Raw genomic sequence first — 2,272 nt, 5'->3', positions numbered from 1 at the left:
CTCGTGTAACATAGATGGAGAGGGATGTGGTTAACAGACCCAACCAACTGAAGTCTCAGACAGCTGGGGCAGTGAATAACTCCAGTCGGCAGAAATGAACTTCAGTTATCATGGTTTTGCAAGAGGGAGGCATGGTCATTCCTCTGCAGTGATGCCTTAATTTGGGCAAATCTCAAATGAGGAGATGCTCTGAGAAGGCCTTTTCTCTGCATAGCAGAGGGTCACCTGGAAGTCCCCTGACCACACACACACACATGCACATGCACACCAAAAGACAACTCTTAAGACCCAAAAGTGGGGCTGGCCCCATGGCTGAGTGGTTAAGTTCGCACGCTCCAATTTGCTGGCCTGGGGTTTCACTGGTTCAGATCCTGGGAGGGAACACGGCACCGCTCATCAGGCCACACTGAGGCGGCGTCCCACATAACACAACCAGAGGCACTCACAACTAGAATCTACAACTATGTATTGAGGGGCTTTGGGGAGGAGAAGGAAAAACAAAAAAAGGAATATTGACAATAGATGTTAGCTCAGGTGCCAATCTTTGAGAAAAAAAAAAAAAAAGACTAGAGAGTGACTAGTTCACAGCTCTCGCATTACCCCAGTGTCCCCTCAGAAGGACAGGAAGAGTCTGTGGGGTACGACAGGCCACAGCCTGGAAGCAGGGCCAGTGTTAGTTTCTACCTTGGTGTAGAATCCCAAAGAGACTTCTGGGTCCACCAAAGCAAAGAGTCAGAGAGAAAAGAGCAGGGGCAATGGCCCTGAGAATATTGTGAAGTTCCAGAGAACTTTCTAGACACATTCCCGCCCTGCCTGTTTCATCTCGGGTGATCAGCAGATCCTTTAATGGAAGGTTGGCGAGATCGTGCCTGGCTTTTGAAGGAGAGACATCCAGGGGCAGGGCGAGGGCCCAGGCCCTGGGAAAGAGCCTTACGGACCCTCGATAGCAATCCAGGTGGTCTACCAGCGGGAGGTGCTGATGTTTCCATGGCAACCTGATAGAAGCCGATCTGAACTTTTAAAGTCAATTCTTCAGTAAACTCTTAGGGTTAGAAAAAGGTCTGTGTGGAAGATTGTTATTATCCATAAGAAAGTATTGGTTTTTGGGTTTTGTTTTCTTAAGTGCTTACTGGGTCAGAGCTGTTTTGCTTTTGGCTAAAGCTTATAATGCATTCAGAATAGAGTAGAGAAATGAGAGTTTTCTCATACATTCTAGTTCGGGTTTCTGCTATCATACACTGTGTGACCTATGCATCCTTCACCCATTTCTCCAGCCAGCCAGCTCTTCAGCCATATTTACTGAGCTTAACTTCTATCCTGGGCTGGATTTTTTACCTGTAAAATGAGAGAATTACTCTGGCTTAGCATTTTTGACCTAGGCTGCTAGAATCTTAGGAATTTCTGGGTAGTGCTTTCAGGGGGCTTCCTTCCTAGGGTGGGGTGGGGAGATTGGACGAGGCCTGAGACCACACTTGGCTTCAACCCAGAGCAGACCTATTCTTAGCTGTTTTATACGTTGGGCTTCCACTTGAGATTTCTCTTGAACAAAGGCTCCCAGAGTGAAAACTCGCTGCCCAGAGGGTCTCTACGGAGAGAGCCTAGTGGCGACACTGCAGTTTTAAGCCAAGTTGTCTTGCAGTAATGCCCCTGCAGTGCCGGGTAAAGAAATAAAATGGTGAACAAACCAGGGTCATCGCCCCTCAGGGACTCGCTGTCACTGTGAGGATAAACTGAGATTATAAGTGTGAAAACCTGCTTGGGTAAACGACTATTGTTAAGATAAGAATAATTATTATTATCATAGTGGAGTCAGGCAGTCAGATATACCCGCAGGGAAACGCAGCCCATAATTCAGCCTACAATTAGGGACCAGGAAGGAGCAGCAGACTCCCAGGTGCTCCACACAGGGACTCCGAGAATTGCCCGGGCTTTCCTGGGAACGCAGCTCTGCTTGCCGGCGCCTCCCCAGGGGCTGCTGCTTCCTCGGAGCCCACAGAGCCGGGGGCTGGGGGAGCAGAGCCGGCGGCGGGAAGCGCCTCGCGGTGATTGGCTGAGCCCGAGGTCGTTGCTAGGCTACCAGTCCACGGGAGACTGGGGCCGCGTAGTCCCATCCTCCACGGCAGATCCACCCCCAACAGCAGACCTAATTCGGGCACCCTGTGAACGGGGTGTCCAGCAGTTTAAACGGTCAGCTGCCAAGTGCCCATCTTTCTAGGATTTTTCGCTTAGCAAGAGGTCGTGTGGAGGAGGGGAAGAGAAACCTTCTGCTTTT

At 50.1% G+C, this 2,272-nt stretch overlaps 1 protein-coding gene across 7 annotated transcripts in view; it reads left to right on the top strand.

Annotated features, from left to right (window-relative positions):
* Positions 1 to 2,272, top strand: part of PNPLA1 (patatin like phospholipase domain containing 1) — a 45,128-nt gene that overhangs the window by 15,367 nt on the left and 27,489 nt on the right. The gene's annotated exons all lie outside the window — the stretch shown is intronic.

Source organism: Equus asinus, chromosome 8, assembly GCF_041296235.1.
Source record: "Equus asinus isolate D_3611 breed Donkey chromosome 8, EquAss-T2T_v2, whole genome shotgun sequence".
NCBI classification, from domain to species: Eukaryota; Metazoa; Chordata; class Mammalia; order Perissodactyla; family Equidae; genus Equus; species Equus asinus.
The sequence above is the reverse complement of the archived record's forward strand: the minus strand, read 5'-3'. Positions and strand labels throughout refer to the sequence as shown.